At 36.7% G+C, this 15,536-nt stretch overlaps 1 protein-coding gene and 1 long non-coding RNA gene across 2 annotated transcripts in view; one reads left to right on the plus strand and one right to left on the minus strand.

Moving 5' to 3' along the window:
• Window positions 1-15,536, plus strand: part of CPQ (carboxypeptidase Q) — a 528,839-nt gene that overhangs the window by 423,624 nt on the left and 89,679 nt on the right. The gene's annotated exons all lie outside the window — the stretch shown is intronic.
• The window catches only part of LOC112629944, a 496,138-nt gene that overhangs the window by 94,741 nt on the left and 385,861 nt on the right, over window positions 1-15,536 (minus strand). The gene's annotated exons all lie outside the window — the stretch shown is intronic.

Consider the following 15,536-nt stretch of genomic DNA (forward strand, 5'->3'; position numbering starts at 1 on the left):
TGGAATCAACCCAAATGTCCATCAGTGACAGATTGGATTAAGAAAATGTGGCACATATACACCATGGAATACTATGCAGCCATAAAAAAGGATGAGTTTGTGTCCTTTGTAGGGACATGGATGCAGCTGGAATCCATCATTCTTAGCAAACTATCACAAGAACAGAAAACCAAACACCGCATGTTCTCACTCATAGGTGGGAACTGAACAATGAGATCACTTGGACTCAGGAAGGGGAACATCACCCACTGGGGCCTATCATGGGGAGGTGGGAGGGGGGAGGGATTGCATTGGGAGTTATACCTGATGTAAATGACGAGTTGATGGGTGCAACACACCAACAAGGCACAAGTATACATATGTAACAAACCTGCACGTTATGCACATGTACCCTACAACTTACAGTATAATAAAAATAAATAAATTAAAAAAAAAAAAAAGAAGTTTTTTCATATGATTAGCTGATTATACTACAGAAATTGTGGCCCACAAAACTTAACTGTCTGGGTCTTTACAGAAAAAGTTTACCTACTTCTGGTCTATAATAACAAAAGTCATAAAATATCTTCACATTATTTGTATGCAATAATCTCTTTATTGTTTGTATGACCTAAAATATAATTTTGTAAATTTTGTTTGGAGCCTAATATTATCCAATGTAAGTATATTGTGGAAAGATATTATTGTAATGATAGAAGCTTGCATGCACAATCTTTTTTTTTTTGGCATTCTTATCTGGTAGTCTTTAATAATAAAGTTGGCTAAACCTATCTGGCACTAGCTATGGAGAAAAACAATATGTAGATTATTATTTCTTCTTTTTGTTTTTCTGAATGCATTCTTTCTTCCCTCACAAAATCTTTTCAACAGCGAAAGTTCTACAAAGGCTATTTTAATAATAAATCAGTTTGTGGAATAATGAATTATTAATATTGATTATCCTTTCCTTAGTAAATATATCTTTGTTTACACTGTACTTTAATTAATATATGCAGAAAATATAAAATAGTTATTTTAAGTTATGTAGTAAAATTTATTGTAGAACTAATTTTCAAAGTTGTATTTGAATTAATAGCTACCTTTACTTCATAATTATGCTTTCTTATGACATATCAGCTCAATTATTATAATAAGCACTAGAATTTACTAAACAATTTATTATTAAATTATAAAATATGTGAGGCTATTTGTAGCTTGTGTATACATTTAGAAATTCATATACAACTTTATTATAATGTCTAAAACACTTCAAGGAAACAAACTTTGGCTCAAAAATGGTCTATAAGCATTTTAGTAGCAGTTACTAAGTAAATAACTCAAACAGGAAGTGTTGAATATTTCACTGTAGTACTATTCACTAGAATAGAAATCATTCCTGAGATCCATTCAGCATATGCCTCTAACAGTCATAGCGGAAAGTCCCATAAAAGATTTCTGTTCCTAAGAAAATGCAAGTTCACATGTTTCAATACGTTGTTAAATTTTCTCTCCTTGTTTTAAAATCCTTTCACCATCTCTTTGATTGTCTTGATATTAGCACATAAGCTTGAAAATTACTTATATGGACTGTATATTGTTTGTGCTTTATTAGAAGCTTCTTTTAGAAGTAACTCATTTTTCTTGCTGTTTTATTGAAGTTTAATTAGCATTTGGTAAATGCACATATCTTAAGTACACAGCAAAATATATTTGGAAAATGTATACCCCTATGGAATCATCCCCCAGATCAAGGTATATAGCACTGCTATTATCCTAGTAAGTTTCCTTATATCCCCTTCAAATCAACCTCCGACGCTACCAAAGACAACTACTATGCTCCTTTGTAACTCCAGATTGGTTATGTCTATTCTTAAACTTCATATAAATGGAACCACACCACACAGTATGTAATCCTGAGTCTGATATCTTTCACTAAACAGTATGGTTTTGCAGTTTATCCATGTTGTTGCATTAACAGTAGTTTGTCCCTTTTTTTTTTTTTTTTTTGAGATGGAGTCTTGCTGTGTCCCCCAGGCTCGAGTAGTGCAGTGGCACGATCTCGGCTCACTGCAACCTCCACTTCCCGGGTTCAAGCGATTCTTCTGCTTCAGCCTCCCAAGTAGCTGAGACTACAGGCATGTGCCACCATGCCCGGCTAATTTTTAGTAGAGACAAGGTTTCACCATGTTGGTCAAGATGGTCTCGATCTCTTGACCTCGTGATTCACCTGCCTCGGCCTCCCAAAGTGCTGGGATTACAAGTGTGAGCCACCGCCCCCAGCCATCCCTTTCTATTACTGAGTAGTTTTCTATTGTGTGACCCAGCCATCCCTTTCCATTACTGAGTAGTTTTCTATTGTGTGAATATACCACAGTCTCTTTATTATCCAGCACGAATAAGGCCAGAATATTCTGTTGATGGACATTTGAGTTGTTTCCAGTTTTAGCTATTATAAAGTTACCATGAACATTTATGTACAAATCTCTCAGTGGACCTATGCATTTATTTTATTTTCGAGGAGTATAATTGCTGGGTCATATGATAGGTGATGTTTAACTTTACCAGAAACTGCTGAAGAAGTGGGAAGTTGTACCATTTTTCATTTCCACCAACAACATGTGGGAGTCCTAGTTGCTCCCCATCTTTCCCAGTTTGTGGTATCATTAGCCTTTTTATTTTTAGCCATTCTTATAGGTGTCATGTGTTCATATTTTTCAAAGTACAGTTCTGAAGAGTTACAAGAAAAGTCCTGACTCCACTTCTCATGGCTACTATTCTTTTGCCCTCCCTGCTTCTTCTTGCTTTAAGACTTTTTTCTGTTTGTTTATTTGATTTGTTTTGTTTTTGAGATGGACTCTTGCTCTGTCGCCCAGGCTGGAGTACAGTGGCGGGATCGCCGCCCACTGCAAGCTCCGCCTCCTAGGTTCACGCCATTCTCCTGACTCAGCCTCCCGAGTAGCTGGGACTACAGGCGCCCACCACCACGCCCAGCTAATGTTTTGTATTTTTAGTAGAGACGGGATTTCACTGTGTTAGCTAGGATGGTCTCGATCTCCCGACCTCATTATCCGCCCGCCTCAGCCTCCCAAAGTGCTGGGATTACAGGCGTGAGCCACCGCGTGGCCTCTTAAGATTATCTTCATTCCGGTGTTCTGCTTTATGATTTAAGGGAGACCAAAGGCCTTTTTACCCCGCATGAGTTTTGTGGGGCTGTTAATGGTTGGAGGGACCTTATTTCAATTTAGAGAAACATCTTGGCAAGAGGAGGACATAGAAATACTGTCCTGCTCGTAACCACTGCCGACTCCCGGGAACACATGGGGGCTGTTGAAACTCAACTGGAGCCCAAAGGGGAGGACAATTCCCTCAAAGGGCATGAGGAGGAAGATTTGTCTTTTATGCCCAGAAAAGAGGTTATTCTAGGGAGAGGGGAAAAGTCCAGAAAATGCCTTTATGTTATTCTTTATTGATAAATTATATTTTTAAAAAATATGAACTCTATTGGTTAAATTCAGCTGGTATTCACTTAAAAGGAAACTTTACCACATAGGGAAGCATATTATTGCACTCTAGTGAATAAGAGTTTCTTTATGGGAGTGGAATTTGACTTTGAAATTTGAAAATATTATAGATGATTTTATTGAATTTTCAAATCAGTGAATAAAGTGAGGGTTGTCCAGGTACCATTTGCCTAATCTGCTTTTCATGAGAGTAATGTTGCTCCTCTTCTCTTTTCTCTTCTCTTCTCTTCTCTTGGAAAGAGAACAGGATGTCATTTCTCATATCCTGAAATGGACAAAGGAGAAAAAGCATACCTAGCTTCAACTGGATTTCTGGCATTTTTTAATCTTTTCCATTTTAAGCAAAAATATGATCTGGCATAATTATAATGAGTAAGGTAATCTGGCCTTGAGAAAGCCTCATTACACAAGGTAATCAAATAAAATAGATTGATATGTCTTATTCTGGCATGAAAAATATTTTAACCTTTTCCTGATTTATTGCACAAACTTCTGGCAATTGAATTACAGGGATAGGAACACTGTTGTGTTCTGGTAGTCATTAATAAGGGCAATATTTTAAATAGGCTTTATTAAATGAGGGATGGGATGTATGGTCATTCTAAATACACAAATTTATCTGAACTCTAGCCAACTCTAAAATAGAAAAAGCAAAATTGAATACTTCCTCAGAATTTCCTGTTTTGTCATACTGAGGAACAAAAATTCCTCTTTATGTATAGAAATATACAAAAGTGTTAGCTTCTTTTAGCAGTGAAGTTCTTGCCAGCTTCCCAACCTGCATTAGGTTTCATGTTTCACTCTAAAATAAAAGAATATGTTAGAAATGCTTTTGAGACTTCTTCGTGCTATCTGGGCAAAGGTGTTTCTTTGGCATTTTTATTTTACCAACTCTATTTCCTCTATATGATGCTAATTTAGATAGAGTGCCACTGCTAGAGTAAGGGTATTGTACTTATGTTGAGCTCTGGTTATAAAAATAATAGAGCTGATGTCCTCATTCAGCATAATTGTATCTGGACTATGTCTCCAGCACAGCCTTTCTTATATCTTTAATATTCCGTGCAGTATAGACCTACTAATCAGAGGTTATTGTCTCAATCATTACTGCTGGGCCTTTATGCATTCTGTGTTTTTCTTTCAGTGCCTACATATTGCATTAGTCTGTCAAGCACATCAAAAAATTGGTTTAAATTTCATTTGTCTCAGTGTGTTCTTGGTCTGGAGCCCTTATAATTCCTATATTCACATAATTTATACTGCACACCTGGGAGCTCTTAAGGGTCTTATTAGAATTTGTGGATTTTATTTTTGAAAAAAAAGGAAAGGATTGTCTTTTGAGTTTGCTTTCTCCTGTGTAGAATTCCATTATGACTATGGGACTTCTGAATCTTATATACATATGGTAATTATGTATCAGTGTATGCCAGTCTAGGCATCGCTATCAAAATATCCCCGTTGATACTAGGAGAATCATATACCACCTTGAGAATAAACCTGAGTAGGTTTCAACTCATCTCTCCTTTATCCCTGTTTAGAAGGAGTCCTTCTTAACTGCCTTTTATTATATTTTTCTATATAAGAGAAAATAGTTTAAAGTAAAAAGACTATGACAACTAGAATGGAATTTTTTCATGTTTCTGGGAGAGCAAGACCTTATCTACCATTCTGAGATAATTTTTTTTTATTTAATGCCTTACAGTTTCAGATTATAGTAAAGTTTGACTTGAGTGTTGGTTTTAGCCCAGTACCTCTAAAGAAAAGAAAAATATCCCAACTTCTCTGCTCCCATTACTAACCCAAGTAAAACAATTGCCTTTTAAAGTTACTCCTAAGAATGTTGTGCCAGAACGCTAAGGTTTCTTGTCAATTATTTGGCCGGCATTTATTCTCCCCTCCTGAAACCGTGAAGAATGGCTTCAGCTTGTGTCCATTCTGTTTTACCAGCTTACAGGAGAGTGCCTTCTGGCACAAATAGTTTCTGCCTCAGTGCCTCCCTACTCCTAACCAGGTCATGACCTGACCCAGAAGGACCCATAGCATATCTAGTGCATGAACTTCCTGAGGAAATCAACTTGGCACACCAGGATGCACAAATCTGAACTGAGGCAGCATGCCTTGGGCTCACAAGTGAACTGCATGGGTCAGAGTCTTTGGGACTAAATTACCTCATTACATGTACTGGAGCCTTACTAAGTTACAGAGTCAGCAAACCACTTTTCAATCACCAGCACTATTTTAATTTGCTGGAAGTTGTCTTCTGCCCTTTTGTTTTCTAAATCAGGGGTTGGCAAACTTTTTCTTTTTAAGGTCCGGATAGTAAAGATTTTAGGACTGCAGGTCATATGGTTTCTCTACTCAACTCTGTCATTGTAGGCAGTCATGAGCAATACTAGACAAATGAGCATGGCTGTGTTCCAACAAAGCCGTATTTACAAAAAAAAAAGAATAAAGGCAGGTCAGATAGTTTACTGACACCTGTTCTAAACTCTTACAAGGCAGAAGTTTAGAAAACTTTCTTCTGAAGGCTTTTCTTGTATCATGGTCACAGCTTTTAGTGAAAGAGATTTGTGGCACATAGTGGAATTCTAATGTTTAGAGATTGTGTCTTGGAAGGCTAATAATAGGACTGTTTGAAAGCTTAGCATTTACGAGGTTGCAGTTGTTTCCCTGTAGGTATTTGGCCAACAGAACACACCATCACCAGATCAGTCTGGTGCCTTAGTTATATCCCACTCAGCCACACAACAGGCATAATTACCTTGTTGGAGGAAGAGGTTAACATACTTCCCCAGTATTTCTAAAAGCAAGAACAGAACCCTTTATAAAGATAGCTAAATGTGTACTGGAAAATATATTTTAAAGGATATCTATTTTAAATGTTTACACATATAGAAGGGTCTTTTAGAGAAATGAACATTCCAATACATTTTGGGAATTTCACTGTTTAACCACATCCTAGTTTTGTCCATTGGTTTGCTTACAGTTATTTCTTTTTTAAACCTGAATTATTTTCTGGGAGAGAGGCTCTTCCCAAGTGACCCAGAGATCATTAGGTCTTTGGGTATTCAGTAGTCCTTCTGAAAGTTCATCTTCTACTTCTGGTTACTGTGGTTTTCTATGCTTCCATGACAATAACACGTAAACATCAAAGAATGGTCTCTCTAAGACAGCTTGAGGAGTGCATGGGCAGAAACACTGGCAGGGCTGTTTGCAAGGCCAATGCCGGAAAGCAGCTCCTGGCTGGTGCATCCACTTTGTACTTTGAGAAGCAGTGTCCAGAAGCCAGGGTGGGTGGTACCCAAACTATGTTACTTTAAGGGCTGAAGATCAGGCAGGGAACTGAGCCGCAGAATTGTTACACATAGTTGTGAGTGCAAACTGAGTGCTTTTGTCTTTCTTTCTGCTACTCATCTTACTTGATCATTCCTGAGTGTGTTAACCAAATCCTGTGGTGTCTGAAAGATACCATGTGTGCCCTGAGAGGCTGGTCTTGGTCTAGCTTTCTGATTTACTTATCCAATTGGGTCACATCCATATTTCCTGCTGACTCACTTATGTGTGTAAAAAACACAAAGATACACTTTATTATTTCCTAAGCAGAAGATCAGAACTTGTTTTTTTTTTTTTTCAGAAGACCTCTCGTGTACTCTCATCAAATGCTTGTCCTACATTTGTAATTATTCATTCTAGAAGCTGAGGTTGCCCCTAGCAACCAGCAGTTTGTCTAAACTGTTTTGGTTTCAGGGTTGTCTTAAAGGAGAGTTTCTCAAAATCCATTTCTAAAGAGTTTTATACCCCACACAGCAAAACATGTATAAACAACAATTCAAATTTAGGGAGCTTAACAAGGCCTTTCAACAAAGGTTTAAAGTGGTTTCATCACATGATTTACTTAAGATTAAACAGAATTTCTGTTACTAGTTAAAACGGGAGTGTAATTTGCTTTTACAGATTCCTATAGTTTCATTTAATAAAACTCATCCAATCAGATGCACTCTCTCCCCCATGAAATCAGAGGCAGTGCCGTATTTATAGATGTGTTTCAGGCAACTCTCCAGGTAGTAACTGAGGACTGGAAGAATGTACGGCATCCGTTCGCCCTCACTGCCATAGCTGGACGTTTTTTCCCCTCCAAAGCTCTGGAAAATACTTTATTATACCTCACAGAGCCAAATGAGAGGCAATCAAACTGTTTTGTCATTTGAATTAGGAAAGGTCAAAGGGAAAGGAACATAATAGTAGACAGACAGAAAAGTGCTTTGTGAAAATTGCCCATTTTTTTCATGTAAGGGAAAGTAATTTGTTCCTTTTATTAGATCTGAAAATTCAGTACTAGAGACTTTTTTAGATAGATTTACAGAGAGAAAAGAAAGCATCAAGAATTTTGAAAGGTCCCATTTCCCAAATAAATATGTAACAAGTTCTTAGCATTTAAAAGATGGCATTATAATCTCTTGCATCTATGTGATCATTTATAAATTACGCTTTCATGGACATCAAGTCATTGATGACAGTAATGACCCTGGTGGTTGCCAGACCATGTACTGTTTTCCTTATTTCACACATGAAGAAACAGAAGCTCAAAGAAGTGAAGAATGTACCCAAGGTTGCATAGCACAGCCCATAAGGTGCAGAGTCTGAACTTGGACTTCAGCCATGACTTCTATAACCACGTACTTCTCTGTCATCTTCGTAAATGTAGATACCTACTAACTTGTCATAAACCGAAGGACATACACAGCAGTATATTTAGGAATACTGGATAATCAGTAACATATAAATAGATGAAAGGAGAAGTTGCTTCAAGGTGCTTAGTTTAAAACATTTATAGCATGGTATCAATTCTATACAATGGCCAAAGGATATTGTGTAACCATGCAGACATCAGTTGTCACTAGTAATTCTCAATGGTTTGTATTCATACTTTCTTGGTATAAAAATAAATATTTGTATTTGTTCATGAAGTTAACTATAAATCCTGCTACCATGAGTTTTAAAAAAATAACCAACAACACTTCAGTCATCCGTGTAATTTTCCTTTAGTTTGGGGCATTTTCTAGGTAAAGTTTTAGCTAAAACAATACAGAAAAATTAAAAAGTTCAAAGAGATCTTTTAATGATACGAAAACCTCTTTCTAATAATAATAAATGTTAAAATCATTTCACTATTTGAAAGACGGCATTCAGAGCAGAGGCACCCAAAGATACCACCCTAGGACATTTCCTACTGCCTTCATCTTCAAATAAAAGTGAGAATAGAACCGTAACCTTTGAGAGATGGAAATAATGTGTATATATGTCTGTTCATGTATCTTTCCCATGTGTATAGAGCTTAGACGCTCTATATATGAAGACCCTCCAAAAATCAAGTCTGGCTTTCTTCTTTCAGGATAACCATTCCCAACGAACCAAGGACAGGGATACAGCAGAATAGACCCCTACCTGTGCTATATTTAAAGATCTCCAAGGATAGAGATTTTACGTGTGTCAGTATTTTTTAACACTATCAGAAAATGAGAATATCCCTGGCCAGGTCCACTTAGTGATTTCTTCATTGAAGGATACAATTTAGAAGATTGGGGGAGCAATTATAAAAGAAAGTAGCTGTAGGTCTCCAAACGTTAAAGTCCCTTAATCCCACTTGCCTTAGTAGTTCTTGCATAAAGCACTAAAGAAGGATAAATGATTGGGAGATGGGAAGAGTTCTGAATTGCAAAAGAGAAATTTAAATATTACTTGCAAACTAAACTCAAAGCACAAATAATTTAACGCTTTATGTTTTAGTTTCTAAAAAAGTGGACTCTAATTCATTCTTCCCTTATTCAGGAGATAAAATTATTTGTAACCTTTAACATGTTCTTTTCTTCACAGTTGAGAGCTCAGTTTGTTAATACTTTCTTTCCCAAACTGTTTTCTGAGTGTATTGGAAAACCGCACCTGCCAGAACGGATTGGTGTTTGTTCTTCTTCAATGAAAGGTGGCTGTGATCAGGAGCTGCCCTTAGAGAGCTCAAGCCGCCAAAGCCTAATACAGCAGAGATGGAACGGAAAATTAGAATGAAGGGCATATTCAGAATTTAACAAATTGTTGGTGCCTAAGGCATGAAGCCCATTGGTTTCCAAAGAATTTGGCAGAAAGATGTCTGTCTTCTCATCTTGTAGGCAATTACCTTAATATGGCACACTTTTGTGATGGCTTTCATTGAAAGGCTCTGTTTAAACATCTTTTTCTGAATCACCAAGATAAGAATGGAGCAAATGAAAGGAAAAAGATATTCACTTGTACACAAAGCTGCTACCTTCAGTTCTCTGAAATTGTAGTTAATGCCTAATTATACTGACATTCCTATTGTACAAAAGTGTTGAGAATGCAAATATAATTTCCCAGCTAATTATTTCATTATATGGAAGTGACATGTGTGAAGTCGTAAATTAGCATCGTCTTTATAAGAACCAGCAATTCTGGACTTTAATATTGAAATTTTCAAGTGGAGTGAAGTGCTTTTTTCTTATGACTACTCTGATCAGGTGAAAAATGCCTTTTAAATTTATGTGTATAATACACCTCCTTCTTTTAGCAGATATTTTACCATTAAAATAGGACAGCGATATTTATGTGAGTATATTATTACTGACAAGGAGACTCAAAGGATGTCAAAGGGCAGAGCTGCCAGCAGCTGTGACAGTCTGGCTTGTACTGCTCTTCTCAAACGTGGTTCAAAGCAATCAGAGTATGAATAACAGTGAAATAAACTTACTTTTGTTTTTAAAATACCACCACCATTGACAGCTCCCCAGTTAGGACAACCGAATGTCAAATAATTGTATTCTCAAATTTAAACTAGAAAATAGTAGAACTTGAGGAAGGGGAGTGGAAACTCAATAGTGACACATTGAGATGTGTTAGAAGGTATTCATTTCTCCATTTCGATTTCAGGATCGTCAATTGTTAGCAGTGCGATTAAAGCTAAAACAAATTTTCGGGAAAAATAAAACTACATTAAATACACAGCGTTTTTTAAACTGACATTATCATATAATGCCCAACACTTTTGTTTTTAGAATCAATCTATGTCTAAAATACCTTCAATCCAGAGTCTGCAGATGTCTCTGAACCCTTTGGTCATTAGCAGTGAAGCATTGGCATTAGGGTGCCAGGCCACTTTGTGTCACCCGTACCTTGTGGTTGACAGCCTACTACAAGGCATATTGGACACATGTTTCCTCTGTACTTTCAATTTGACTAAGTTTTTTACACTTTATTTTTAATTTTAATATTTCTATAAGCCATATAGCTTCTCCTGAAACTCTAAGGGAGCTTTTGGCAAATTGCTCAGTACCTGAGTGGGAGGTCTCCATGATTCATGGCTGGCTACACCAGTCTTTGCTCACCTTGAACACTCTAGAGTCTGTTCTGAAGACTGGACGATTTCTATTGTTTTTCATTGTTTTGCCTCACACATGAAAATCAATCTTCTGTGTACATCAAAATATAATGAAGAATTTTAATCAATAATTATGGACTGTAATTTAAAATTTAATGATCTGTGTTGATACCAGTGTAAATAAGTGAAGTGTAAAATACATTATCCAGGGCCCTTTCTGTGTGATGAAGTTTGCATGTGGACAAACAATGACAATGAATATATGAATACAATACAATGAATATGTTTGTTTCTTTGCCTAGAATTTGGAAAGTTTCTTATGGAATGCATCAATAACAAGATACATTCCAATTTCCAAAATGTTAATAAAGAAGACTGTGATTCTTACATTTAGGGAAGTATGGTAGTTTATCTTTTGAATTTTATAGTGGCAGAAATAGGAGATGCAAAAAATCAGAAAAATAAGCCAGACATGGTGGTGCACAGCTGTAATCCCAGCTACCTGGGAGGCTGAGGAAGAAGGATTGCATGAGCCCAGGATTTGTGATTGGCCTGAGCAACATAGCAAGGCCCCATTTCAAAAACATCAGAAAAATTGTGCTTAAGTAGGCTTTTCTTCCTGATTTGCTTGAGAGTCCAGCTTCTACCCATTGTCCTGACATAATCATTAATAGAATCCCCTTTCACTCTTAAAAGTGTCCTGGCCTACATAGCAACTTAAGTAATAGTTACTCTACCTATTAGTCACTTTTGTTGGTAATAACAATGTCTCAAGAGAACAGAATAGCTTGGCATATTATAGCCCTTTGAATAAATATATTAAATTTATATAATCCTCAGAACAACCCTATTAAATAGGTCTTTCTTTTTGATGAGGATATGAAGCTCAGTGAGATTAATGGTTGCCAGGGTCATTTAGCTATTATGTGACAGAACCAGTACTCCAACCCACATGTCCAGGGCAAATTAATTTCATTGAGTTTAACAATAATAACACTATGAATGATGATCATCATCACCATTATTACCTTAATAATAAAGCTACCATTTGCCCAACAGAGGTTCTTGACCATTGCTGTGCCACGGACCATTTTGGCAATCTGGTAAAACCTATGGACCTCTTTTCAAATAATATTTTTGAATGCATAAAATAAAATGCATAGTACTACAAGGATATGAATTTTATTAAAATATAGTTAGCAAAAATTTTAAGCTAAATTCATGATATAGTTATATATGTGGTTTTCCAAATGAATTAAACAAGATCTTGAAGGATTATTTAATTATGACTATGATATCAAAGCAATGATGAACATAAAGAATACTTTGAGATTTCTGCCACAAGTCTAATGTGGCATGAAAAGATCAATGATTTCTAGCGGCGACAAAGCGACAGGTTCTGCTAATACGACTGAAGTTTGTCGCTTACATTCATAATTAAAGGAAATTCTAAATTTTACTTAGAGGTTAGTAAAAAATAAAGATGTAATTTTTTCCCATTCAAATTTACAGAACTCCTCCAAGTGTATCAACCCCCAAAGGACCCCAGAGTAGGACTTCCTGCCTTAGAATAAACCTGCAAAACAACTATTATTCCCATTTTACAAATGAGTAAACTGAGGCTCAGAGTAATTAAGTAATTTGCCTAGTATTATTTACCTTATGGCTGAGAAGTGCATCAAATGGCATTGGCACTTGTACATCACCTCCTTTTGCTCCCCAGTGGCAATCACGATAGAGGTGGGGATTGTAGTGTCCACCCCGCTCTGAGACTGGCGACCTTTTCAGCATGGTTACCCTAGTCACTTGCACATCCTTTAAACACTAATAATGCCCTTGATGGAGAACACAGATATCCAAAGAGAAACTGGAGGAGAGGTCTGAGTGCCTTATTAATGCTTTTTACTCTACACGTCTTGAGGATTTCTAGTGTTCAGTATCCCATCAGTGGTCCTTACATGGCTCCCCAGAATGATCATTATTCCCGACATATTTGATGCTATTTTCTACCATAGCTATTTTCCTCTTCTACCTTTGGGTGATTATTGCTGCTACTTATTACTATTCTCAGATGAAGGAAATTGTTTTTCTTCACCTCCCTTAGTTCAATACAGGTACCTATTTGGATTTTTTCAGTAATTGCTGTAATTCCTTAGCCTCTTTTTATCTAAACTATACCCATTAAATTATGTTAACTCTTCTCAAAGCTAAATTGCCTCATCTGTTTATTATTTTCCTCATCTTGCCTGAATACTTTAAAACTTACAAAGTATGTGAAGCGATTGTTAAAGGTCTAAGTAGTCCCAGGACACATTTATTAGTTACTGTAATTGAGTCTTACTGATTACATATGCATTGTAAGCCTCATGATGTGCTAACTTTAGCACAACAAAGATACAGTTTTAAATATTATATATTTAATATTTTTAAAATTCTATGTTGTCAGTTCAGTTACTGTTGCTCATCCCCTTTTCCTCCTGAGTGATGGCCATGTTATTTTGGTGAATCTGACATATGGCAGAGTCTCATCTTTGATAGCGAAATGATGATGAATATATTCAGCCCTGTTTTCACCTAAGAAGGAGCAGACTTTTACCACCTAGCTTCCAAAATAAGAGCATCTTATTCCATTATTGAAGGGACCTTTGAAGTTTCACTTGTATTTTGATAATTTATGGCCACTTTAAAAAAAATCACTATCACTCTATGTATCCTTCTGGAAAGTATTTGTTTTTAGCACTTATAATAGATGTTGTAAACTTTTGTATATTATTAAGTGCTTCATAACATACACAGTAAAGATTCAGCTAATAACTTTAATTGTGGAACGGTAGGTTTTCTTGAGAAAAATTTTTTAAAAAGCAAAACAGGAAAACAGATTCTGAAAAACTGATGTTATTTTATCACCAACACGAGCATCATCATCATCAACATCATCATTATCTTCACCACCACCACCATCATCCAAAATGGCATCTAGTTACATGCTCGCGTGGGTTCACATATACAAATATACACACATATGTGTTTAAACACACACATACATGCATATATTTATTCATTCACTCAGCACATGTTTACTGAGAGCCTACTAAGTGTCAGGCAGTGTTTTGAGGTCTGCCCACATCTTGCTTTTATTCTAGTGAATCAAGACTGATAATAAATTGGATAAATAAGTAAAATTGTATGTTAGATGAAAATAACTGCTAAGGAGAAAAATAAGACGGAGCAGAGACAGGGTACATGAGGAGGGGGCTGTTTTAATTTTTGATAGAGAGGAACGAGGCAGACTTTATGGAGGTGGTAATATTTGGTTAAGACCAGAAAGGATGAAGAGGAGAGGATATCTGGAGGAGGGCATTCTAGGGAAGGTGGAGAGTTGTTCCAAAGGTGCTGCTGGAGACCATGCTTGACGTTCAGGGGATAGGGAGGAAGCCAATGTGCTTGAAATGGAGCAGTGAAAGGAAAGCAGTAGGACAAGAAGTCAATGTAAAGAAGCCCAGGCAGAGTCAAGCCCCGTGGACCATTTTCTCTGAGTGAGATTGGAACTATGGGAGGCTTTTGAGCATAGGAGAAACATGAGCTGAATTAACTTTCTAAAATAATCATTCTGGCTGTTTCGTTGAGAATAGACTAAAGGGGAACCAGAATGGAAGAAAAATAATAGTCTAGGCAAGACAAGAGGGTATTTTGGAACAAGATGATAGCTGTGGAAGACATAGCACGTTGTCAGGCTGCAGATAATATTTTAAGGAAGGAGCCAACGGGATCTGATGGTGGATTGCATATGGAGTATGAGAGAAATAGAGGAGTCAAGTGTAACCTGACAGTTTGGGGCCCAAACAACTGAAATGAGGGGAGTTAGGCAGGGGGGAAAGGGGGAGGTAAGGAGTACAGGTTTGAACATGTTAAGTTTAAGATATCAGACTTTCATGTGGCGAGGTCTAGTAGGCAGCTTGGCAAAAAGTATAGAGTTCAATGAATTGACATTTCTCAAAAGAAGATATACAAATGGCCAACAACAAACATATGAAAAAATGTCCAACATCACTAGTCATCAGAGAAATGCAAATAAAAACCACAGTGAGATACCACCTTACCCCTGCGAGAATGGCCATTATTAAAAAATCAAAAAACAATAGATGTTGTCATGGATGTGGTAAAAAGGGAACTCATACACTGCTGGTGGGAATGTAAATTAGTATAGCCTCTATGGAAAACAGTGTGGAGCTTTCTCCAAGAACTAAAAGCATATCTACCATTCTATCCAGCAATCCCACTACTAGGTATCTGCCCAAAGGAAAAGAAGTCATTATATCAAAAAGACACCTGCACATGTACATTTATCACAGCATGTTTCACAATTGCAAAGATATGGAATAAACCTAAATGTCTATCAATAGATGAGTGGATAAAGAAAATGTGGTACATATATACCATGGAATACTACTCAGCCATAAAAGAGTGAAATCATATCTTCTGCAGCAACTTGGATGGAACTGGATGCCATTATTCTAAGTGAAGTAATTCAGGAATGGAAAACCAAATACCACCTGTCCTCACTTATAAGTTGGAGCTAAGTCATGGGTATGCAAAGATATGCAGGGTGGTATAATGGATATTGGAGACTTAGAAAGGGGGAGAGTGGC

This window comes from Theropithecus gelada, chromosome 8, assembly GCF_003255815.1.
Source record: "Theropithecus gelada isolate Dixy chromosome 8, Tgel_1.0, whole genome shotgun sequence".
Taxonomy (NCBI): Eukaryota; Metazoa; Chordata; class Mammalia; order Primates; family Cercopithecidae; genus Theropithecus; species Theropithecus gelada.